Below are 26,701 nucleotides of genomic sequence, written 5' to 3' on the forward strand. Positions count from 1 at the left end.
TCTTAGGTGTGAGTCATATCCTAACTCCTATATCCTGCTGATTTCAGAAGATTTATACATCTAGCTCCTCATATGGAAGCTTCTTCATTAGACTTAAGCAAGGGGAAAACACTTTTCTCTCCAGTGGAGCAATTGCAGTATCCTTCATTATTGTCTCTTTAAATTTTTACTATATTTCTTAGCCTTCTTATAGATAGATATTGGGTATAGATGATGGGTTACTATTTATTGAACCATTTTTGATACCTCCTTTGTAAGTCCTGCATAGAAAAACTGGCATTTTGATTTAGAATGTGAGGGTAGCACATACTGTTCTTGAACTGTAGCCTCAGCCAAAAGTGTAAGTAGGAAGTGTCCCGTGCAAACAGTATGCAAGGATTTGGAGTAGATTATTTTCAGAATAACATATTCAAAATTTCAACAAAGTATGAAAAGATGTTCAAACTCATGAGTAATATAATGTGTTATTTTATACTAGTCATACTTTAAAAATTTAACAGGTGTGATTAACACTTATAAGGATATCCTCATGCCTTGCTAATGGAACTGTGAATTCTGCATCCCTTCTGAAAAGCAATCTGCAACTATTAGTAAAAATGTTTTAAAAACCTATTGACCCAACAGTTCTACTTTGGGAATGTATCTTTTTGTCCTATAAAAGTGAAACTGCTGGTATGTAAGTATTTATCATCAAAGATGTGTATTCCAGCATTGTTCAGGGTGGTGAGGATATAAAATAACAATGATTAATTGATAAAATCTAACTAGCAGCAGTGGAAAGGCCCTTAATAGAAAAATGAAGAATAAATTTGAAGTGCACTGAACAGTTGAAACTAATAGAACACTATATGTTATACTGAAATTTAAGCAATTAAGAGAAATCACAATAATGAATGAATGAATGAATGAAATATTATTCAACACTTAAGAATAATAAATTAAAACTATACTAATTTCAGGGTGTTGCTGGTTCAGTTAGTAGAGCATGAGACTTTTGATCTCAGGGTTGTTTGAGCCCCATGTTGGGTGTAGAGATTACTTAAAAATAAAATCATAATATATATATATATATATATATATATATATATATATATATATACTCTAATTCTCTTCCTCATGGATAATTATTTAGTGAGAAAAAGCAAGATCTAGAAAAATGTACATACTGTGATTCCATTTTTTAAATTATGCTTTTATTTTTATGAATTTAATTTAATTTAATTTTTTTTTTAGAGAGGGAAGGGATAGAGGGGCAGAGGAAGAGGTAGAGAGGGAATCTTAAGCTGAGCTCCATGCCAGACATGGGCCTCAATCCCACAGCCGAAATCAAGAGCCAGATGCTCAATCAACTAAGCCACCCGGGTGCCCCAAAATTAGTACCTTTAAATGTATGTTTGCATTTATGTGTGTGTATAGGAGGTGCATTATTATAAGAGCATGGAAATAAACATAGAGAGAATATATGGGCTACTTAGGGTTGTTGGGGAGGGGGATGACATTAATAGATTAAGGGAAACAGGCAGATGAGAGAAATACATATGTCTGAATCACATTTATGAATGTATGTAAATTTTATATGCTTATACAATAAATTAAGGCAGTAAAAGAAAAATAGCACAGATCTCTGAATTTCAATAGGAAAACAGAAGTGAAATCCCGAGGGAAAGTTCAGAGGAAGCTTGTCAGCTCATATTCTCATGCAGAAATTGAACTTCCATCATTCTTGTCATTGGAAAAGAATAAATAATATAATAAATTGAGCTCGCATAGCCAATATGTAATTTAATCATGAGGCGTAATTGAAGATACAAAAATCAAATCATGAAACAATGTACTGTTAACTTCAATTTTGAATTTTTCTAAGGCTCAAAACTTTCCAAAATAAATTTCCTTTGGTAGAGGATTTGTTTGTCCATAACTATGAAGCCAAAACAAAAAACAAAGAAAAACTTTAATTAATCAATTCTTGATAATTTCGTGGTGTTTTCTTCCTCATTCCATCAGCTTTCTGTTAACAAAAATTCAATAATTCTACACATTTATCAGTGCTCATAGATAAGTGTACTCTTAATCCCCTTTATTTCACCCATTTTTCCCACCCACCTCCCCTCTGGCAACCAAAAAACAGAGTCTTAAATACAGACAACAAACTGGTGGATGTGTTAATGTTGATTCAAGTTTGCAATAATTGTCACAGCCATATTGAGTGAGGCATTGTTTATAAACTAACCCCCCAAAAATAGGAAAAAGTGAGGTGTTCATAAATAGAAGAATAGTACATTAAATTATTAAATGTCCATTCATTGGAATACTATGCACACAATTGATTGTATGTTATAGATCCTATGTCCAATATACAACTATTATGATTATTGCATTTCAGATATTTAAGTAAATTGTAGAACAATATACTACATTTATTTTTAAAAAGAATATGTACAAGTTCTAGTATGTGAGTAAGTGTGTGTACAGGGAGCATGAGGTGTGTAAGACTGGCATATATGTGTTTGTATAGCTGTTTTCAGGAAAGATACACAAAAATCAATAATTTCTAGCAGTGATAAAGATGGGATCATGGGGGCTTTCAGTTTTTATTTTTTATTTATCTACTCTAAACTTTTAAAACTCAAAATCATGCAATTTAAAAAATAAATTTTAAAGAATGATATTTGTGTTTCTCAAAAATTATTAATTTAATGATTCTTTTCTTTAAGGAGTTTGTCTTCCGGAAGACCCAATTTTACTGGACATAAAAAGCTTCTTGAAAGAGCTTAAAAAACACAATACAGGTGAGTTTGTCCTATGATATATTCCAACTACTAGGCATTTTTAAGCATGTGCTGGATGCACAGCCAGTACTTTATGCTGTTGCAGAGACCCAGAGATTAGAGACCTAATACAGATTCTATTGATTCATTGATTTGCTAATGTGAGCTCAGGTATTCCTTTTTTTTTTTATTTTTAAGATTTCTATTTATTTATTTGAGACAGAGAGGGGAGAGTACAGAGGGAGAGTGAGAGGAAGAAGCAGACTCCCTGCTGAGCAGAGAGCCTGATGTGTGGGCTTGATCCCAGGACCTGAGATCATGATGAGCCACTCAGGCACCCTGAGCTCAGGCATTCTTAATCCAGAACTGCAGTGAAAATAGAATAAGGTTGAAGAAGGAGTGATTCATGGGAGTTTGGAAAATTAGGTGGAAGAAAAGCCCTAGCAAAAACTTTCCCTGGAGGAGGTAATTAATATTTCATGGTTCTGACAGGACATATGCCTAGGGGGGGAGGTAGAAGTGACAGGCAGGAGGAGGAAATAAAGAAGACAGAGGAAAGACACAGCAACTTCATATCAGTGACAGTAACCACATTTTCTCTGTCTAGAAAATAAGGCTTAATGTGTATTGAGAGCTCACCCTGGGCTATGACCAAAAAATTAATAGATATTATAAAATGACAGTATAACATGATCTGATACTATATCTGTGAAGCATATTATATATGTATATTACTATTGAACAATATCACATATCATGCTATTAATGGTGTTATCAAAAGACTAATGTAAATCGATATCAGATTATTACAGTTTTTAATCTGCACAAGCTGTTATTACCTCTTTGTAACCCTTTCAGGAGGGTATGACTCCTTTTGAGAAAAGGTAAGAAACTCTGATAGGTGGAGGAATTTTTCAAGGTTTCATAGCTAATAAGTAGTAGAACTGGGTCCCTGGTTTCAAAATTCTTAAAAATTTCACTACACATTTTATTTATAGACAGCATATCTTTTTACAACTTGTGCAGAACAGGCACTGGATTCCCTGTTTTATCCACTGAACTTGCACAACAACTTCAAATTCCGTATTTTATAGGCAGTCATAGTTTAATATTATTTGTCTTATGGTCTCATTTGTTATGAGCTCTTGGTTGTCACCAACAAACATTTACGAGCACCTGTTGGGTGCAGGGCATTGTGTTACAGACTGTGGATATAAATTGAAATGGGAAATCTTCTATGCTTTAAAGAGGCTAACAATTGATTTCATGAGACAGGAAACACATATAAAATAATTATAGTACCACATGGCAAACAATGGCAAGTGGTGGATAAAACATAGTCAGAAAATGACATGGAAGTTGAGAGAAATGTCACTTTTGTCAAGCTTTGTGGTCTTACACAACTTGCTTAATTCTTCCTAGCTTCAGTTTTCTTACCTGCAAAGTGGGTGTGCTGTGAGAATTATATCAGAAAATACATATAAATCACTTAGTGCCTGACACATAGAGAGCATTGAATAAATGCAAATAGTTATTAATATTTTCTTCTCTTTTTTCCTTCCTCTGGTTTTTTCCCTCTTCTTACTTATCTTTCCTGAAGTCTCAGACTAAATAATAGAAAGGTCTCAGCCTTTAAGGAAAGTACAGAGAAGTTAGAAACTCTTGGGGAAGAAGTTTTTGACATGGGGAAGGTAAGGAGGGAATATATTTCTAATATCAAATTTAGAATACAATTAACAACATTTAAGTGAATGACTGTATATAAGTTTTTATGAACATATTCCATATTAGAGTTTATGCATGTTATGTGGATCTTGAGAATGCTTAAGAAGTAGCACCTCTCTTGCCTACCTTTCTTTTATTCTGGCTCTGAACAAAATGAGAAATTGGGAAACAAAATGAAACAAAATCCAGCAAGACAGATGAAGGCTGTTATGATTGCCATTGAGAAAGACGGAGTTGAGAAACCTAGTTTAGTGTAATAGCCAAATGGGCTTGCTACCTAACCCCTCCAGAATACAGGCAAACCTCACCTCATCATGGTTGTGCTGCCTAGGGGGAGCAGCCCTCACTGCAGGGACAGTACCTCTAGCGCTGAGCTTAAGTTATAGCTGAAAAAAAGCAAGAGACAGATTCTGTGTTGGCTGGGAAATGCAGAGAGAAGAGGGGAAGTAGCTGGGTTAAGCATACCTCAGTCTTTTTTTCCAAATTTGCCAATCAGATGACTACCTCTGTCTCAATGAGCAGGATAGCAAAGGGAGTAAAGGGACTGAAAGAAGATGGGGGAAATTTTTAGGATACTCCTCTCAACAAACCTTGGGAATACATACACTGGTACATCTATACGTGAACATGCTCTGTAGACTGTAAGAATCAAAACCAAGAACCTACATGGGGACATCCAGATGACATGCTCTGTTGGGGAGCTGATCTAGGATGATGAAACAAAGGTCAGAGAAGCCCTGAGGGAGAGAATATTAAGTGCCAAGTCACTCTCATAGATTTTGTTTCCTTCTTGAACCTACACCAGCCTGCTGGATAGCTTAATAGCCATTGGTTTTTTTGGTGTTTCTCTGGTGGGGGCGGGGGGGTGGGGTAAGTATAGGGTAAAAAAAAAATAAAGCACAATATTTAGACTAGAATTACATTAACTTATTTAGGCTCAGATTTATTGGAAACCTTTTAGTATTGCTATTTTTTTTAAGTTTTAAAAATTAATGTATAACATCCATGTAAGAAAGTGCACGGATGTAAATATTCAATAAAGTTCAATAAATTTTCATGAAGTAAACAACCTTGTAACTCTCATCAAGGTTAAGAAAGATTTGTAGAACCCTCCTGCTGCCTCCACCCACATCCCAGGTATTTCTACCCTGATTTCTAATCATATTCTAGTTTTGCCTTTAGGTCTATTTTTGCTCAATACTGTATAGTCATAGCTGTTTCTATTATTCCTTCATTTTCATGCTAGATACTATTCCACTGAATGGCTATACCACAATTCTATCATTTCATTCTGTGTTTGACATACTTTGGATAAATTTCCAATTTGGAGCTATTACAAATAGTTCTGTACATCTTTGTGCATATCTTTGGTTTTACATGTGTACTTGAATCTGTAGATTTCAAACCAGCAGTGACAGCGGCTGAATAAAGTTGTTTCACATCCTCACCACACTTTGTATTATCAATCTTTTAATTTAACCGTTCTATTGTGTGTGTAGTGGTATTATAGTATTTAATTGTGTCAATTTGCATGATCCTGGTGACTAAAAAGGTTGAGCACATTTTAAAAAGCTAATTCTCCATTGGATATCAAATTTTCTAGGTTGCTAATTTAGGTCTCTTGTCCATCTTGCCCACCTCCAGCTATGTGCACTTTCTAATTGATTATACAAAGAACACGTAAAGACTGGGTACAAACCCTCTCTCAGTCATATTTCTTCTCTTACTCTGAGAGTTGTTTTCTTCCATTCTAATAATATCTTTAATACATTCCTTTATTTTAATATAATTCATTTTCCTTTATTATTAATGATTATCTTATGGTTAATGATTTTTACACCATGCTTAAGAAATATTCCACTATAGGGGCACCTGGGTGGCTCAGTGGTTGAGTGTTTGCCTTCAGTTCAAGTCATGATCCCAGGGTCCTGGGATCAAGTCCTGTATCAGGATCCCCACAGAGAGTCTGCTTCTCTTTCTGCCTATATCTCTGTCTCTCATGAATAAATAAATAAAAATCATAAAAGAAGAAATACTCCACTACAAATCTACACTGCACTAGGAATTTTGTGTATGGTATAAGAAAATTCAGGTTTTTTTTATTCTTGTGGATTCAATTGATCCAACACCATTTATTAAAAAGACAGGTTTTTTTCCTCAAGAGAAATGAAAACTTATGTTCATGCAAAACCATGGATGTGAATGTTTATAATGTGCTTTATTCATAACCTCTGAAACCTGGAAACAACCCAATTGTCTTTCAAGAGACAGTAAAAAAAAATACTGTGGTATAATCATACAATATAAAATTATTCATCAATAAAAGCTAATGAATTATTGATGGATACAGCACCAAAGATTAATCTCAAATCCATTTTACTCAAAGAAGGAAGCCAGGCACAAAAGACAACATACTGTATGGTTCTATTTATATGACATTCTGGCATATATATTATCATTTACATTATAAAGGCAAAACTATAGGAATAGAAAACATGTCAGTGGTTACCAGGGGATAGGGACAGCACAAGAAAATATTTTGGGGTGATGACAATGTTTTATGGTGGTGGTGGTGTGCATACAACTCTATACCTCTGTGTTATGCACAAAGAGTGGAATTTACTGTTTGTACTTTTTAAAAAAATTTCTAAAACCCAAAATTTAAAAAAAAATCTCAAATAAAAAGAATTTTTTTTTCCATTGCTCTATAGTGCCACAAATATTAGTTTGCATTGGTATATGTTGCTATGCCCCAAATAGAGAATACATAGGTGTGGAAGACTAAAAGGAATGGCTTCAAAAAAAAAAAAAAAAAAAAAAAAAAAAAAAAAAAAAAAAAAAAGGAATGGCTTCTCATATTTTCACTCACAATAACTCAGTGGGTTACTTTTTGTCTCATTTCCATAAGTCTAGTCTCTGCAGAGATAAAACATTCTGTTCCCCAAAAGGGACATATCCAACCAATGGACACATTGTTAAATTTATTTAACTATAAAGCTCCCTGAAGTCCTCTTATGTACAGAGCTCAGTAAGCAACTTGGCCTGCATAATCAATCTGATCATCAAGAAGAGGTAGGACCACTATTACTCAATGGGAGGAGGGAAGAATATGTTTGGATCTAAAACTTACTTGAGCATCTCTTGATATTTCCTTGCTCAGTTAAACTGGTAAATAGACAAGTGTAACCATCCTGGTCTGAAAAAGGCCCTGGTGACCAGGAGCCCCTACCCAGAGGGATAAGGATCTAGGTCATATCACCTGAGAAACCTCTAAGACCAGTATCTAAAGGTGAAAGGGTCACAGAATGGATGGAAACAGAGAAAGAGGTAGATTGTCAGCTTCTGCATAAAACCAGCTACAGTGGCCAGGGCTAAAGTTGGTCCCTGTAGACTTCCTCCTCTAAGTATCCTCCATAAAAGGAGATTCCCTGGAATCCTGGAGTAGCTGCTCTCTGAATGGATATGAAAGAAGAGATCATAGGGATGCAAAGAGTGACATGTGATGAGCACAGACATAGCTCAGCTAGATCCTTCTCACTGCTAGGAGTGTTGTCAGCAGACAACCTTCAGATTGGAGCCCTGTAAGCTACAGGGATCCACTTTTCTTAAGATAATGCCTTTCCAGGGGTGGTTTATATCCAATGACTGATCAAGGCAAGGGTAGAAAGTTTTAGTCCTTTTAGCCAAAAGTGGGGCAACTCTCTTGGGCCATGTAAGCTTCAAACTCCCTAAGGGCTTGTCTGGTACTGTTGGGTTGGCCTGGCCACCTTACACCTCCCTGTACTCAATCTGCTTCTTTCTCTTTTCTTCCATGGCTATTGATCTCATGGGTACTTCCTAATAAATTTTCTGCATGCTACACTCTGTCTCTAAGAATCTGGGTCCTGTAAACCCTAACCTATAACACATGGCAACTACCTCAAAGCCCCTATAGAACTCTTGAGCATCAACTATGTACTAGACAGCAAATCATTTTTCATTCAGCTCCATTACTCTATAAAGTTCACTCTATTCCCCTCAGAAGAAGACACTAATTATTGGTTATGCTTTATGTTGACCCTCAATAAACTTGTAACTGTTTTCAAAATATGACATGAAACCATATAGTAAGTTCTTATTCATAAAATGCCTAAATTATTATAATGGAGATTATGTCATTCTAAGACTTCCCTTCTGAAGAAATCTATGTACATCATTAATAAGTTACCTATCACCTTTTTCTTACTGCAGATAAGTTGGGTGTTTTATAGGTGTGTGAAGCCTTGCTTACATCTCAGGAAAATTAACTTTAGTGGCTCTAAAATTGATTCTAAAAAGCTCAACTTAATATGCATTTATTCCTCTCATGTCTTATGCTCAGGTTGGAATTGGGTGCTTCTTTATAATAGAGGTAATATAAATATCTCTTTTCAAAACGGTCATATTTATTGTCTCTTCTAAGCTCAGGTTGCATAATATTGTGGATTAGTAGTTTTGCTGTATTCTATTCCTACCTCCTTCAATTTATCACTAAATTTATTGGGGATATTTCTAGATTTATGCATACTTTACCTTTTCTCAAAAAAAATAGACAATGTAAAGCTTAAGTTTGACTTTTAATTTAGCAGGAATACAGCCGAGTATTTTAATAGGCTGTACACCTTGAAGAGAAACAAATAATACAAATAAAATAAGTTTAAGCATATTACACCTATTAAAACGGCTAAAATGCAAACGCAAACAAACAAAAATACCCAAAAAACAAAAACTAGACAATACCAAATACTGGTAAGAATATGGACAATGGAAACTTTCATTCATTGCTGGTAGGGATACAAAATGGTACACCCATTTTGAAGAACAGTTTGTGTTTCTTATGTAGTTAAAGTCATTTTACCATATGGTCCAGGAATCACATTCCTAGATGTTTACCCAGATAAACTGAAAATTTAGTCATACCCAACAATTTGCACACAAATGTTTATAACAGCTTTATTCATAATTGTATCTCACTAGAAGTGACCAAGAAGTCCTTCAAAAGGTGCATGGTAAACAAACTGTGGTATACCTAAACAATAAAATTTTATTCAAGTGATAAAAAGAAATGCTTTATCACACCACAAAAAGATATGTAAGAATATCGAATGCATATTGGTTAGTGAAAGAAATCAGTCTGGAAAGGCTACATACTACATATAAGTCTAAGTATAGGCATCTGTAAAGTCAATTTATTTTTTTACATTGTTTCTATCTCAATTTTTAAGAAAAATATCATCCTTGATTTGGTTGGAGAGTGTGTAGGGACAAGAAGGGTTTTAGCTTCTGGGAGTTGGGATGGGTGACAGGGAAAGAAAGGGGATTATTAGTTACCTGGAATATAAAAACAGAAGTTCTAAGATAGGCATGCCGAATGGAGCAGAAATCATAAGTCAAGCCAACAATGAGAAGTCAGCATGAAACTGACAATATTATAATTATTTAGAATAGAGGTGTTGGATTTGAAAAATATACAACATGCCCTTATCAAGATAGGGAGATATCTCTTAGTTCAGTTAGAGGGCCAAGAATAAATCTGAAAGATACATAAGGAAACCCTAAGTTGTAGGCTAATTAATGACCATTTTATGACCTGAGATTTTAAGAAAAGAATAAGTTTGCTCTAGTGGATTGTATCATGGAGAGAGATGAATAGAGAGGAAGGGGCTTTGTATCCTAAAGCATTGCTTGCCTAAGTTTTTTTTTTTTTTTTTTTTTTTTTTTGTGTGTGTGTGTGTGTGTGTGTTTTGAAACAGTACTCTACCTTCAGAGGAAAGTAAATAAAAACCCATGGAACTTAGGGACAGAATCTAAGAAACCACCAATGCGAGAAATATCTTTGAAGTCCTCTCTTTCATTTTAATAATTCATTTGATTTTTAGAGCCTATGAGATATTTCTCATTGTCTTAGTGTAAGAAAACTGTGCCACGGTGGTCACTGCTGAGTAAAATAGACACTTTGGAAAGATATGTCCAGTTTGCCCTGCAGTTTCGTATGCTCTCAGAGACAGTGGCTTTGGGGTATGAATGCTCCAATTTGCAAATAATTTGCTTGAAATTCCTGAGTTGCACTCTGCCCCAGAATCTCTGTGAGGTGGAGGAGACTTGTGGTTCCAGTGCTTAGTAGCTATTGAATCTTCTACAGAAACACTATTTCTCACTGGTAAAGTGCTAAACCCTATCATACAAACTCTTTTGCAAGTCTGACTATAAGACAAGGCCTAAGTCACTTTAACTCTCTGGGATGCTGAATCTGAGAGTTATAAAATCCTAACTTTCTCATTTTAAAATTAAGACTCTTAGTTCACAGAGATCCAAGTTTAAAGTTACCTTCTGAGGATGAGTCAAAGTGACATTTCCTAGTAGAAAAAAAACTTCAGAAAACTAGTCATAAGACTTGCGTCTTATTCCTAGGTCTATCATTTAATAACTACACAACCTTAGACCAATAACAATGTTTTTGAGATTCAATTTCATCGTCTGCAGAAGTCAGAGATATCTCCTGCCTTATTCATTCACAGGGAACTTGGGAAGGTGAAATGAAATAATGGATATAGAATGCTTTTCTAAAGTTCATTTCACCATGCAACATTGCCCTAATTCCTCTGTTTCTAGAGTTTTATTCTTTTTAAAGGCAATATCATAAAATTGCTTTCTGGAATCCTCATATTCATAAATTGCCTTATGACTAGTTGGATACCAGAGGCCTCTTTCTTCTTAAGAAAATAATTTTGATTGCTTTCTATTTCCTCCTTCTCTCTTGTTTTCATAGTTGCTGCTTTGCAGTACTGCTGCTGGCCATGAAGATAAGATGCAGGGTTGGATATAGGACCAACTCTTCATTTTCCCAATGTTGCAAAAATGGTTACATATAATAAGCAGTAAGGCAAAGAGTCAAAAATCATGTAATGTTTGGCTTTAAAATTTCATTCATACTTGTATGTGAATGAATATATCACTTCTATACTGGGAATTCACCAAAACAATAAAGACAAATCATAATGAACTTACTAACCACATTCCGATTGCTATATTTCTTTAATTTCTTGTGTATCCCCACTATTAAAACACCAAATAGTTTCTGTCATCTTTTTGACTGATACAAATAATCTCACCACAAGAGAGTTGTCTTCTTTAGATTTTGTTTTTTTTTTTCCCCCTAACACAGAGGTAATAACAGTTTTTTTTGGCTGTTTATTTTAATAACTATTTTTAATGCTATCTTTTGAATTGATTATTAAAATAAATGTTCTATTATACTGAACAAGTTATGTAAGTAGCAGTATAGATAACTAATGAGTATTTGAAAGATGATCAACAGATAATTCATTATTTTTGAGTAATCCATAATTCACTCACATACAATAAAAACTTTTTTAATTAACTGATCTTAAGAAGCTCAGTTATATACTAGACAACAGAGGTTAATACAGAAATCCTCTGAGAATTAAAACTTAGACTTATTTTCATTAGCTTTGTGTGTTATATATGATGAAGTAATCTTTTTACTTAAACACATATTCGTGCCACTACTTTTCATTGCTATTACTACTAAGTAATAAGGAAAAGTTACATAATATATCTGTATGGAAACTATTGTGGTTTCTTTTCCTTTTCTTTTTTTTTTTTAAGACTTATTCATTCATTTTATTTTTTTAATTGTTTTTAATAAATTTATTTTTTATTGGTGTTCAATTTACCAACATACAGAATAACACCCAGTGCTCATCCCGTCAAGTGCCCCCCCTCAATGCTCATCACCCATTCACCCCCACGCCCCACCCTCCTCCCCTTCCACCACCTCTAGTTCATTTCCCAGAGTTAGGAGTCTTTATGTTCTGTCTCCCTTTCTGATATTTCCCACACATTTCTTCTCCCTTCCCTTATATTCCCTTTCACTATTATTTATATTCCCCAAATGAATGAGAACATATAATGTTTGTCCTTCTCCGATTGACTTACTTCACTCAGCATAATACCAACCAGTTCCATCCACGTCGAAGCAAATGGTGGGTATTTGTCGTTTCTAATGGCTGAGGAATATTCCATTGTATACATAGACCACAGCTTCTTTATCCATTCATCTTTCGATGAACACCGGGGCTCCTTCCACAGTTTGGCTATTGTGGCCATTGCTGCTATAAACATTGGGGTGCAGGTGTCCCGGTGTTTCATTGCATCTGTATCTTTGGAGTAAATCCCCAGCAGTGCAATTGCTGGGTCATAGGGCAGGTCTATTTTTAACTCTTTGAGGAACCTCCACACAGTTTTCCAGAGTGGCTGCACCAGTTCACATTCCCACAAACAGTGTAAGAGGGTTCCCTTTTCTCCGCATCCTCTCCAACATTTGTGGTTTCCTGCCTTGTTAATGTTCCCCATTCTCACCGGTGTGAGGTGGTATCTCATTGTGGTTTTGATTTGTATTTCCCTGATGGCAAGTGATGCGGAGCATTTTCTCATGTGCATGTTGGCCATGTCTATGTCTTCCTCTGTGACATTTCTGTTCATGTCTTTTGCCCATTTCATGATTGGATTGTTTGTTTCTTTGGTGTTGAGTTTAAGAAGTTCTCTATAGATCTTGAAAACTAGCCCTTTATCTGATACGTCATTTGCAAATATCTTCTCCCATTCTGTAGGTTGTCTTTTAGTTTTGTTGACTGTATCCTTTGCTGTGCAAAAGCTTCTTATCTTGATGAAGTCCCAATAGTTCATTTCTGTTTTTGTTTCTTTTGCCTTCGTGGATGTATCTTGCAAGAAGTTACTGTGGCTGAGTTCAAAAAGGGTGTTGCTTGTGTTCTCCTCTAGGATTTTGATGGAATCTTGTCTCACATTTAGATCTTTCATCCATTTTGAGTTTATCTTTGTGTATGTTGCAAGTGAGTGGTCTAGTTTCCTTCTTCTGCATGTGGATGTCCGATTTTCCCAGCACCATTTATTGAAGAGACTGTCTTTCTTCCAATGGATAGTCTTTCCTCCTTTATCGAATATTAGTTGACCATAAAGTTCAGGGTCCACTTCTGGGTTCTCTATTCTGTTCCACTGATCTATGTGTCTGTTTTTGTGCCAGTACCACACTGTCTTGATGACCACAGCTTTGTAGTACAACCTGAAATCTGGCATTGTGATGCCCCCAGCTATGGTTTTCTTTTTTAAAATTCCCCTGGCTATTCGGGGTCTTTTCTGATTCCACACAAATCTTAAAATAATTTGTTCTAACTCTCTGAAGAAAGGCCATGGTATTTTGATAGGGATTGCATTAAACGTGTATATTGCCCTGGGTAACATTGACATTTTCACAATATTAATTCTGCCAATCCATGAGCATGGAATATTTTTCCATCTCTTTGTGTCTTCCTTAATTTCTTTCAGAAGTGTTCTGAAGTTTTTAGGGTATAGATCCTTTATCTCTTTGGTTAGGTTTATTCCTAGGTATCTTATGCTTTTGGGTGTAATTGTAAATGGGATTGACTCCTTAATTTCTCTTTCTTCAGTCTCATTGTTAGTGTATAGAAATGCCACTGACTTCTGGGCATTGATTTTGTATCCTGCCACGCTGCCAAATTGCTGTATGAGTTCTAGCAATCTTGGGGTGGAGGCTTTTGGGTTTTCTATGTAGAGTATCATGTCATCGGCGAAGAGGGAGAGTTTGACTTCTTCTTTGCCAATTTGAATGCCTTTAATGTCTTTTTGTTGTCTGATTGCTGAGGCTAGGACTTCCAGTACTATGTTGAACAGCAGTGGTGAGAGTGGACATCCCTGCCTTGTTCCTGATCTTAGGGGAAAGGCTCCCAGTGCTTCCCCATTGAGAATGATATTTGCTGTGGGCTTTTCGTAGATGGCTTTTAAGATGTCGAGGAATGTTCCCTCTATCCCTACACTCTGAAGAGTTTTGATCAGGAATGGATGCTGTATTTTGTCAAATGCTTTCTCTGCATCTAATGAGAGGATCATATGGTTGTTGGTTTTTCTCTTGCTGATATGATGAATCACATTGATTGTTTTACGAGTGTTGAACCAGCCTTGTGTCCCGGGGATAAAACCTACTTGGTCATGGTGAATAATTTTCTTAATGTACTATTGGATCCTATTGGCTAGTATCTTGTTGAGAATTTTTGCATTCATGTTCATCAGGGATATTGGTCTGTAATTCTCCTTTTTGGTGGGGTCTTTGTCTGGTTTTGGAATTAAGGTGATGCTGGCCTCATGGAACGAATTTGGAAGTACTCCATCTCTTTCTATCTTTCCAAACAGCTTTAGGAGAATAGGTATGGTTTCTTCTTTAAACGCTTGATATAATTCCCCTGGGAAGCCATCTGGCCTGGACTTTTGTGTCTTGGGAGGTTGTTGATGACTGCTTCAATTTCATCCCAAGTTATTGGCCTGTTCAGGTTTTCTATTTCTTCCTGTTCTAGTTTTGGTAGTTTGTGGCTTTCCAGAAATGCATCCATTTCTTCTAGATTGCCTAATTTATTGGCGCATAGCTGTTCATAATATGTTTTTAAAATCGTTTGTATTTCCTTGGTGTTGGTAGTGATCTCTCCTTTCTCATTCATGATTTTATTAATTTGAGTCTTCTCTCTCTTCTTTTTAATAAGGCTGGCTAATGGTTTATCTATCTTAATAATTCTTTCAAAGAACCAACTCCTGGTTCTGTTGATCTGTTCCACAGTTCTTCTTGTCTCGATTTCGTTGAGTTCTGCTTGAATCTTTATTAACTCTCTTCTTCTGCTGAGTGTAGGATCTATTTGCTGTTTTTTCTCTAGCTCCTTTATGTGTAAGGTTAGCTTTTTTTGTATTTGAGTTCTTTTCAGTTTTTGAATGGATGCTTGTATTGCGATGTATTTCCCCCTTAGGACTGCTTTTGCTGCATCCCAAAGATTTTGAACGGTTGTATCTTCATTCTCATTAGTTTCCATGAATCTTTTTAATTCTTCCTTAATTTCCTGGTTGACCCTTTCATCTTTTACCAGGATGGTCCTTAACCTCCATGTGTTTGAAGTCCTTCCAAACTTCTTGTTGTGATTTAGTTCTAATTTCAAGGCATTATGGTCTGAGAATACGCAGGGGACGATCCCAATCTTTTGGTATCGGTTCAGACCCAATTTGTGACCCAGTATGTGGTCTATTCTGGAGAAAGTTCCATGTGCACTTGAGAAGAATGTGTATTCAATTGAGTTTGGATGTAAAGTTCTGTAGATATCTGTGAAATCCATCTGGTCCAGTGTATCATTTAAAGCTCTCGTTTCTTTGGAGATGTTGTGCTTAGAAGACCTATTGAGGGTAGAAAGAGCTAGATTGAAGTCACCGAGTATAAGTGTATTATTATCTAAGTATTTCTTCACTTTGGTTATTAATTAATTGATTTAAATATTTGGCAGCTCCCACATTCGGGGCATATATATTGAGGATTGTTAAGTTCTCTTGTTGGATAGATCCTTTAAGTATGATATAGTGTCCCTCTTCATCTCTCACTACAGTCTTCGGGGTAAATTTTAGTTTATCTGATATAAGGATGGCTACCCCTGCTTTCTTTTGAGGATCATTCGAGTGGTAAATGGTTCTCCAACCTTTTATTTTCAGGCTGGTGTCCTTCTGTGTAAAATGAGTCTCTTGTAGGCAGCAAATAGATGGGTCCTGCTTTTTTATCCAGTCTGAAACCCTGCGCCTTTTGATGGGGTCATTAAGCCCGTTCACGTTCAGAGTTACTATTGAGAGATATAAGTTTAGTGTCATCATGATATCTATTCAGTCCTTGTTTTTGTGGATTGTTCTACTGAACTTCTTCTTAAAGGGGAATTTTAAGAGTCTCTCTTAAAATTTCTTGCAGAGCTGGTTTGGAGGTCACATATTCTTTCAGTTCCTGCCTGTCTTGGAAGCTCTTTATCTCTCCTTCCATTTTGAATGAGAGCCTTGCTGGATAAAGTATTCTTGGTTGCATGTTCTTCTCATTTAGGACCCTGAATATATCCTGCCAGCCCTTTCTGGCCTGCCAGGTCTCTGTGGAGAGGTCTGCTGTTACCCTAATACTCCTCCCCATAAAAGTCAGGGATTTCTTGTCTCTTGCTGCTTTAAGGATCTTCTCTTTATCTTTGGAATTTGCAAGCTTAACTATTAAATGTCGAGGTGTTGAACGGTTTTTATTGATTTTAGGGGGGATCTCTCTATTTCCTGGATCTGAATGCCTGTTTCCCTTCCCAGATTAGGAAAGTTGTCAGCTATGATTTGTTCAAATACGTATTCTGGCCCTCTGTCCCTTTTGGCGCCCTTGGGAACCCCAATTAAACGTAGGATTTTCTTCCTCAGGCTGTCGTTTATTTCCCTTAATCTATCCTCATGGTCTTTTAATTGTTTGTCTCTTTTTTCCTCAGTTTCCCTCTTTGCCATCAACCTGTCTTCTATGTCACTCACTCATTCTTCCACCTTGTTAACCATCATCGTTAGGACTTCTAGTTTGGATTGCATCTCATTCAATTGATTTTTAATTTCTGCCTGATTGGATCTAAATTCCGCAGTCATGAAGTCTCTTGAGTCCTGTATGCTTTTTTCTAGAGCCACCAGTAGCTGTATAATAGTGCTTCTGAATTGGCTTTCTGACATTGAATTGTAATCCAGATTTTGTAACTCTGTGGGAGAGAGGACTGTTTCTGATTCTTTCTTTTGAGGTGAGGTTTTCCTTCTAGTCATTTTGCTCAGTGCAGAGTGACCAAAAACAAGTTGTATTGGGAAAAGGATAAAAAGAGAGGAGAAGAAGAAAGAAAGAAAAAAGGAAAAAAGAAGAAAGGAAGAAAAAAAGAAGAAAAAAGAGAAGAAAAAGAGAAAGAAAAAGAAAGAAAGGGAAAAAAAGTGTGGGGGAAGCAAACAAATCAAAAACCGAAAAAAAAAAAAAAGAAAAAAGAAAACCACAGAGGAGTATCTCCTGATTCTGTGCACTTTAAGTCCCTTGACTTCCCCTGGAACTGGTCCGTCCAGCTGGTCTTCTGGGGGAGGGGCCTGTTGTGCTGATTTTCAGGTGTTAGCACTTGGGGGAGCTGCTAAGCCCCTGCCTGGTGCAGGGCTCAGTGGCGGTGGTTCACCCCGTGAGGCCCCAGGAGGAACAACCGCAGTGGCGGGGCAGCTCTGGAGCCCTGGAGTCAGCCCCCGTAGCTCCGGAGTTCTCCGTCTGCAGGGCCTGGAGGCTCCGGGGCGGGGCCGCTGATCTGCTCAGCTCGGGGCAGGAGCGTCCTTGCTGTCCTGGGCCCTCCCGGCCTCTGCCTGTCCCGGGGGAAGGCCGGATCCTGGGCTGTGTCCCCACGCCCTGTGCTCCGGGGCCTGCGCTGGTGGATTCGCGCTCCCGCCCCGCAGCCCCCTCCGCGGAGCCGCCCCCGAGCTCCCCCCGAGCTGCTCCCGCCCCGCAGCCCCCTCCGCGGAGCCGCCCCCGAGCCCCCCGAGCTGCTCCCGCCCCGCAGCCCCCTCCGCGGAGCCTCCCCCGAGCCCCCCCCGAGCTGCTCCCGCCCCGCAGCCCCCTCCGCGGAGCCCCCCCGAGCCCCCCGAGCTGCTCCCCCCCGCAGCCCCCCCGCGGAGCCGCCCCCGAGCCCCCCCGAGCTGCTCCCGCCCCGCAGCCCCCTCCGCGGAGCCTCCCCCGAGCCCCCCCCGAGCTGCTCCCGCCCTGCAGCCCCCTCCGCGGAGCCGCCCCCGAGCCCCCCCCGAGCTGCTCCCGCCCCGCAGCCCCCTCCGCGGAGCCTCCCCCGAGCCCCCCCCGAGCTGCTCCCGCCCTGCAGCCCCCTCCGCGGAGCCGCCCCCGAGCCCCCCCAGCTGCTCCCGCCCCGCAGCCCCCTCCGCGGAGCCGCCCCCGAGCCCCCCGAGCTGCTCCCGCCCCGCAGCCCCCTCCGCGGAGCCTCCCCCGAGCCCCCCCGAGCTGCTCCCGCCCCGCAGCCCCCTCCGCGGAGCCGCCCCCGAGCCCCCCCGAGCTGCTCCCGCCCCGCAGCCCCCTCCGCGGAGCCTCCCCCGAGCCCCCCCCGAGCTGCTCCCGCCCTGCAGCCCCCTCCGCGGAGCCGCCCCCGAGCCCCCCGAGCTGCTCCGGGTTCCGCCGTGCGCTGCAGCCCTTAGGGAGCTCGGCGCACTCCCCCGGGGCGCAGGTCCCTGTTAGTGTCCCCGGGAGCCCGAGGGCATCCCCGCCCTCCCGGGTCCTGCTCCACCTCCCTGCGAGCCCCTTTCCGCCCGGGAAGGTCGGTGCAGCTCCTGCTCCTCCGGGACGGGGCTCTCCTGTCCTGGGGACACTCGCCCCGGCCTCAGCCCGGCTCCTCGCGGGGCCCCTCCCCCTCGGAGGCCTTTTGTGTCTTTATTTCTTTTTCCCCGTCTTCCTACCTTGATAGAAGCGCAAATTCTTCTCACTGTAACGTTCCAGCTGGTCTCTCTTTATTTTTTTTTTATTTTTTTATTTTTTGGTCTCTCTTTAAATCTCAGGCCGAATTCGTAGATTTTCAGGATAATTTGAAGGTTATCTAGGTAATTTGGTGGGGACGGGTGACTTGGGGACCCTGCTCTTCTGCCATCTTGCCCCTGAAGCCTCTATTCATTCATTTTAGAGAGAGAAAGCATTTGTGAGTAGGGGGAGAGGCAGAGGGAGAGAAATCCTCAAGCAGACTCCCTGCTGAGCATGGAGCCTGATGTGGGGCTCAGCCCCATGATCCTTGAGATCATGACCTGAGCCAAAACCAAGTGTAGGAAACTCAACTGATTGAGCCACCAAGATGCCCTGGAATCTGTTTTTAACCTTATTTGTTACAAAAGCAGAATTTCATGTAATGGGCATTGATTTTCAACCAAAAATATTTCGTAGCTTCCAATATGAAAAATTTTAATTACCGATATGTTAGGAAGAAATATTTGTTGATTTTATTTGGCTATAAGATGATTCTGTCCTAAATTTCTATTCTAGTCTGACATTAGAATGTATTATACCAAAGCTTCTTAAAAGAACAGCTCTGATGTAAGAATTAGTGCCAATTCTATGTCAATTTCTTAACTTAATTTTTGAGTATTAGGATTACATTCTGCAATTTCTAGTACTTTGTGCTATTTTTTTTCTAAAGGTCTTCATGCAAAACCCAAAGATTACAACATTATTAATAAAGAGTACTCTTTCAACATCACCTTTCATCTGAACTGGGCTTTCCAAACCAAGGCGAGAATAGGGATGATTTAAAAACCTCTTCTCTTAGTATAATCTCACTTTATGAGTTATCAATGACTGTGTAACAAAATATCAGTAAAAATGCTCTTTTCCTTGAGTTAACAACTTAACAACTTAATGCAACAAACATGTCATCTCACATGAGTCAGGAAATTAGGAGCAGCTTAGGTGAATGATTCTGATTCGGGATCTGTGGTAGGTAGAATTCTAAGAGGGCCCCTGTGATTCCTGCCCCTGGTATTCATAACTGTATACAGTCCCCTTTGAATCAACAGAATATGGCAAAAAAATGAAGGGAATTTACAGATGTGAGTTTCTAATTTGTTGACTTTACATTCCTCAGATAGATATCATCTTCGATGGGCCTAAATATTCAGGTGAACATTTAAAAGGTAGAGAGGCTTTTTTTTTTTTTTTTTTTTTCTTCTGGCCTTGAAAAAGCAAGTCACCAAGAATTCTACAGCTGCAAGGAAATTATTTCTGCCAGTCAGCAGAGCTCAAGAGTATCCTGAGCTCTAGAAAGAAATTCAGCTTAGCCGCAATTCCTCTTTGTGAAACCCTTAGCAGAAGATACTCCTAAACTCTGCCTGTTTTTTCTCCCTAGCACAGAGGTATAACTATTATTAACTGATCTTAAGAAGAATAGTTAGATCTTAGAAGATCCATGGCTTGGATCTAGTTGGGCTGCATCCATAGAAACTGTGAGATAATGAACATATATCATTTTAAGCCACTAAGTGTATGGTAATTTGGTATATAGCAAGAGAAAACTAATATACTGCTTTACTTGAAGTTGTAGCAAGATTATCAGCTGGGGATGAAGACATCTGAAGTCTTGACTGGGGTGGATGAAGTCTCTTTCAAAGTGGCCCACTGACATGGCTAGTGGCTGAAGGCTTCAGTCCTCTGCTGTATAAACCTCTCCATTGTGCTGCTGGAGTATCCTTAGGACATGAGAGCTAGCTAGTTTCCACCTTCCCAGAACCACCTCATCTGCTGCAGCTGGTTTCCCTGAGAGTGGGTGATAAGAGACAGACAAAGAGAGAGACAGGGGCAGAGGGACATGGAGAGATACACAGACAGAAAGAGGTAATGACAGAAAAAGATGGGGAGACAGAGATTAAATATGCACAAGATAGAAGCTGAAATCTTTTTATAACCTGATCTTGGAAGTTATCCTCATCCTTCTACAATTCTTTTTGCTGGAAGTGTATAATTTAAGCTTATGCCACACTAAGAGGTGTGGCGGGGAACTAAGCTCCAATTCTCAAGGGAAGGAGTATCAAAGAATTTTTGGACATATCTTTAAAAACCACCAAACTCATATTTAGTTTTTTGGCTCCTTGGATTTCACATAGGTATTAGAGATGCAGCCATTTTAGCAGTCTATTTTAATTTCCAAAATTAGTAAGGTTGGGGTCCAGCAAAAAAATAAATCCATTATTTAGAGACTTTGTTCCCTAAACTAATCCTTTTTAAGTTATGCCTTTCTGCATATTCATATGACATGGCAACTTTTTTCTTTCTTCCTTGCATTTTCTTTAGATTGACTTGACTCAAATGGATTCTAAAAGTAATGGTCCCCCCCAATAAATAAATAAATAAATAAATAAATAAATAAAATAAAATAAAATAAAATAAAAGTAATGGTCCCATTTCAAGTAGCTCACTTGACAGAGAAGTTCACCTGCCAATGAGACTGTGGATTGAGCAGGGCTTCATGGGGTGGATAGAGTTAGGAATGAGGGTTATTTCATAATTTTTTCTAGCTGTAGGAATCAAAATCTCACATTGAAAAAAAAAAAAAAGCTGTGTGTATATACATAAATTAGTGACTAAACTTTACTAAGTCCATCGATTTTCACAGAGGGGAAATCTGTACACATTAAAATATATTATAACATATTTATTGGATAAAAATAAAGCATATTACCTGAGTGAGGAATTTGCTAGTTTACTTTCTCTAAACCATGCTTTCATCGGTACAAAATTAAATATTTTCTGACCCTCAGAGTTCAAGGTATGTGACATTACAAAAAATAATTTTTTTTCTCTTAGTGAAGAACTTTATCTCTGGAATATAAAACAGTCTAATTTCAATGCTAAATGTTGGAATTCAGGAATGCCTATTCATCTTTGAATACTCATTTGTTTTCCTTATATGCATTTAGAAAATATTTAATTTAGTACCTAAATATTTAATAAGTACCTACTCTAGGTAAGGCTGTGTGAAAGGCACTAGTGGTACTTGTATGATATATATAGTTATTTCCTTCAAGAACAACTTGATCTACCCATGTGAGAACCAGGGAAAGGTTGGTTTAGGGAATTGGCACTTGACATGAGTCTCAGATTCAGAGAAAATATAAGTAAATTAATGCTGCAAGAGCATTCAGACAGAGGGAAGACAATGCATGAAGTTGAGGAGGAAAAAGAAAGGAAGAAACTCAGAAATTGTCAGTGGAAAATATGTACATGTGGCTGAAGAGCCAGTTAAATATTAATTCAGAGTAAGTTCTCCAGATGTCACAAAAGAAGTATTATTTTTTGTTTTGATAATGTTTATTTTGAAAGTCAAAGAAATAGCATAATGTTCTCACTTTTGGATAGAGCCTGGAGTTACTGTGCTCTTTTATGAAGAAGATCTAGTCCATAGCTTCATAACATATTAATATACAGCCAAATAAAATAGAAACTACTGATTATATACCAAATGGAATAAGAATTGTTAATATTCAGTTTAGATAAATGAGCCTATGCAGTAGACGTCTTCCTTGGATAAACTAATATATTTAATTACTGTTAAACTCCAATGTTTGCTTAATGGTCACACTTGTCTGTCATTACTCTGCACTACTCAGATTTTATTCATTTACTCATTCACCGATAACTTATTCAGTGTTTATGAAAAGCTGAGCTCTATTCTTTGCTCTGTGGATATAGCCATGAATAAAACAAAGTTCTCAACTTCATGGAGCCTAAAATCTAGTGGAGACAAGAGACAAAAACACATGAGTATGTAATGTATTTATATGTATATACACACATTTGCCAAGGAATAATTTAAGCATTTAAAAGGAGGGGATGGGACAGTTGGGTGAGATTATTTTTTTAAGATATTATTTTATGTACAGGTGTCAAGGAAGGCCTCATTATAAAGGTGGCATTTGATCAAAATCTTGAGTTAAGAAGTCAAAGTAGAAGGAAAAGCAAGTTCCAAATCCCTGATGTAGGAAGATGCTTGGTATAGTAGAGAAACAACAAGCTGGTAGGGCTGGAGTGAAGTGAGTGTCAGGCAAGAGTAATAGAAAAAGAAGTCAGGGAGGTCCCACCTGGGTGGCTCAGTCAATTAAGCCTCTGGCTCTTGATTTGAGCTCAGGTCATGATCGCAGGGTTTTGAGATCAAGCTCCGTGTTCAGCATAAAGTCTGCTTGAGATTCTTACCCTTTGTCCCTTCCCCAGCCCTCTCTCAATCTCTCTCAATCTCTCTCAAAATAAATAAAGGGAGATAATGATGGCCACATATCCAAGGGCCTTATTTGTAGGACATTGCAATGAATTAGGTTTTTACTTTGAAAGAGAGAGAAAGCCACTAAAGGGATTTGGGAAGAGAAGTGACCTAATACATCATTCGAAAAGAAGCACCTGTATACTCTGCTTTGTTGAGACTAAGGCACTAAAGGCCAAAACTAGAAATCTAATTAAGAAGCAGACAATTTGTGATATTTAGCTTGGCTTAAGGTAATAGGCATGGATGTGAGGGTCAACTGGATTCCAAGAATATTGTAATGGTAGAAGGGGAGAAGTTCAGGCTGGAAATATAGATTGGGGAGCTACCCGTGTATAGATGATAATTTAGGCCACAAATCTGCAATGTGACACTTGGGGAGTAAATGAAGGTAGCAGAAAAAGAGGTCTAGGACTAGACTGTATTTGGTCTTCATAGTAATGAATGCTTTTAGAAAAATCTAAAGATAAATTTCCTTTCTTTTTGAACTTTAAAGCACCTAGCGTACCAGTAGGCAGAAGAAGTAAGCATGATGGTTTAATGAGTATCATCAAATCAGGAAATTTTAGTGGTCTTTAGCCTTTTCAACTTCTTGATAAGATAATATGCTAGATGGTCTGCTGTTTGGCATCATATACCACACCCTCATAGAACTGCATCTCCCGGAATCACCTTCTCTGAATAATTGTAGGGAGAGTCTGTCAATAAGACACACCCAGTTGTGGTGGGAGGGAAGGAAAATCCATGATTCTGGAGGCATTAAGGAAGTGAAGACAATGGGCGTAAGGTTTGCAACACTTTCGAGGAATCTTCTAGAATCATTGCTTCAGTGCAGTTGGCACTGATCAAGTTGTTTAATTTCGATTTCATATATTATGATTTTGTTATGAAGCTAGTTGAACTGATAAAAATCTCCAAAGCTAATTCATAATATGATTTGGTACTTTTCACAAGCAAAAAAATCACTCAAACTGGCTATCAAACTATGCTATCAAAACACAAACTGTGTTTATTTTATCATATCACAAGAGGAAAAGAGCTGAAAATATAGCAAATTTAAATTTTGTGTATCTATATGATTTTTGAATTTATTATTTTTATACTGGGAAAACTATGTTTGTTTTCAAAGAAATTTTATTTTAAAATAAGTATTTATAAGACAAATATTTAAGATATCATTTTGAAAACCTATTTTTACCAGATAAAATAATTTTCAAGAAACATACTTAAAAATAAAAATGGGCATGTTTAAGGCAGATAAAGGTATTTCCATTTTTACTCTATTTAGAATGCTTCTTAAAATACGTAATTTACATCATTAATTTGTACTCTGTGCTTGAAGAAAGAATCTACTAAGAAAAGACTACATCCATCTTGATCCTCATTGCTTGTGAAAAATGAGCAAAATCTGAAGAGTGAGTTTTTGTCAAAACAAAAAGGTGAAATGATTGGGATAAAGACAAAGTAAGGTCAGAATGTAATCTAGAGGATGGTTCTCCTACATCACCCACTTGTCTCATTAACGTGCCAAATTCTTGGAAGCAGTGAGTACTGATTGGGGACCTGGCTGTCCTACTATGGACAAAGCATTTTGCTGTTTTCTATAGAAATTAAATTAGCATTCATCACAACTTCTCTAAATTGACATCCTTCTGAGATCTTTATTGAAAGCAAGCCTATTTTGATGCATTAATTTATAAAGTGATGAAATATAAGCCTCTATTGTTCATCTCCCTTATAAAAGTAAACAAAAGGAGTAGATATAAAGTCTGCTCTTGCAGCTATATTCTGAACATCACCCGTATCTTATCTCTAAATATAGCTTTCCTCAGGAAAGGAGCTCAACACTCTCTCAAACACTCCTGGAATATTTGCATGTAGTATTTAGGACTAATTTAGGAAGAGCTGGTACTTGTTTCCATCACTACCATGAAACATTTTTTATCAGGCTCTCAATGAGAACACTGAGAAATAATGTGGGAGTCTGAAAGACTCAGGATTGAAGGCAAGCCTCCCAGTCACCATAGGAATAGTGGGATCAGTGTGGCATCTGAATCTCAGTTCCTTCATTTATAAAATAGCGTTGAAATACTTCTTTATAGAGTTGTTGAGATGATTAGAAATCATATATACAAAGAAAGCCCCGGTGTCTGAGACATTTATGTGCTTGGTGAATCATTGGTGTTATTCCTCTAGCTATTATTTTAATAGTTTATAGGAGGCAGATGCAATGCTCAGTGACGAAGGTGTTTCTGAGACTTAGCTTGTTGACTAATTCACTTGGAATTGTCAAGAGAGGAAATTAAGCAGTGCAAGTAGGATGGATAAAGATACAATGATCTACCAAATTCTTAGTATAAAACTACTTACTGGCAGTAAAAAGAGCTTCTAATCTAGAAACAAAAGGGTAGGAGTATGGCAATAACAATATACAAAGTTATCCCTTATATGTGGGCCACAGCCACAATTAGGATACCATCCCAGAGCTTCTTTTGAGCTCTGTCCTTTGTACTCAACTGCCTACTGAGTGTCTTCATTTGAATGTGGTATACATGTCTCAAACTTAACAAATGAGCGACACTTTACCCTTAAAAACATTTTCTTCTCCTGCATTCTCCATCTTGGTGTTTTATGACAGTATCTCCTCGGTAGTTCAGGCAAGAAGCAAGGAAGTCACTGATCTTCATCCTTGTTTCTCCGCTATCCCACCAGCCATTACATCCAGAGGCAATTACCTCGCAAATACTTATCAGATCTCCCTACTTCTCTCCAACTTGTCTAGAACCACTGAATTTAACTCGCCAATATCTTTTCCCTGAACTGCTGCAATGATAATATCCTAATAGTCCTGCTTCCTGTTGTCTTACTCCAAAATATTTAAAAATTTTTTCAGCTCTAGTGTTTTTCTTCTTAATCCTCATCCATTTCGTTATGTGCCTCTCTCATTTGCAAGTCTTTCATGGCTTCCAATGCTTTTGTGTTAAAATCCAAACTCTCAGAACAGCGTTAAAAGGACCTACCTATTAAGCCTACGTCTCTGGTTTAATTGTGAACTGCTTCTCCCACCCTTATTAAACTCAGAACCTTTACACATTACTGTTTCTTATGCCTGAATCCTCACTCCTTTCAGTGGCCTGGCTAATTCACACTTGTCTTTCAGAGGTCATCACATATGTTACATTCTCACTGTTAAGCTGTTAAACAAGGAGGCCATTAGACTAAGGTGCCACTAATGCCTTGACACCTAAGTAAGCAAACCAAAACCTAAACCAGAGTAAATTCCTTCAAATGCTTCAAGGCTAAGAAATCCAAACCTAAGAACAACCAATCACAAACAGCAAAATAGGCTTCTAAGCTGTAATCAATCAAAGGGTGTCCTTGCTTTGTTTCTACATGTTCTCTATAAAAATATTTCCCCTAGCTCCTGTTGGCAGAGCATTTCTGACAACTTTCAGTTCGATACTGCCAAAATGGAATCAACGTTTGCTCAAATAAATTCTTGAAAAATTTTAA

This window comes from Canis lupus, chromosome 13 (genome assembly GCF_048164855.1).
Source record: "Canis lupus baileyi chromosome 13, mCanLup2.hap1, whole genome shotgun sequence".
Taxonomy (NCBI): Eukaryota; Metazoa; Chordata; class Mammalia; order Carnivora; family Canidae; genus Canis; species Canis lupus.